Genomic DNA, 692 nt, shown 5'->3' with positions numbered 1-692 from the left:
AAATGACAACTGGAGGGCTGCAGGGTTCTCAACCTCAAAACATATGTCGGTATAGTTAAAGTGTGCATAGAGGATATACAGAGAGTAGCAGCAGTGTAAAAGAGGGAGTTGAACGGATCCTTAGCTTAGTGATGTGCACTATGGTGTTGAATACTGAGCTGTAGTCAATTAATAGCATTCTCATGTAGGTGTTATTTTTGTCCGGGTGGGAAAGGGCAGTGTGGAGTGCAATGGAGATTGTGGATCTGTTTGAGTGGTATTCTTAGCATATATGAAGGAAGTGATGGAACCCATTTTTGGTTCTATAAGGAGTGTAGGCGACTGCAGGGCACAGTCTTATAGGCTAATAATAAAACCCTCCAACAATGCATTTCCTCAAGTCAAGAATGATGCCTCCCTGTGCAACACTCTTGGAGTGAATCACAAATGCAGTTTCTTGATTCCTCATGTCCTCCCTCCTCATATCCTTCTCCAATCATATTGGAACATCAGATCAGAGGTTCCTCCTCCCAGACCTCCAATGGCTTTTGAGGAGGCAAGAAGCACACAAGGAATTTCAGGGGAGAATCTCAATTACATAGTCCTCACATCCTCTCTCCTCGCTTCCTTCTCAATACCCATTGGAGGAGAAGGTCAGAGAGGAAGGACCTCTGACTTTCTCATCCAATCGTTTTTTTAGAAGGAGGCTTGGA

This window comes from Oncorhynchus mykiss, chromosome 3, assembly GCF_057628025.1.
Source record: "Oncorhynchus mykiss isolate SJ-2025 chromosome 3, ASM5762802v1, whole genome shotgun sequence".
In the NCBI taxonomy this organism is placed as follows: Eukaryota; Metazoa; Chordata; class Actinopteri; order Salmoniformes; family Salmonidae; genus Oncorhynchus; species Oncorhynchus mykiss.
This window is presented reverse-complemented; position numbering follows the sequence as displayed.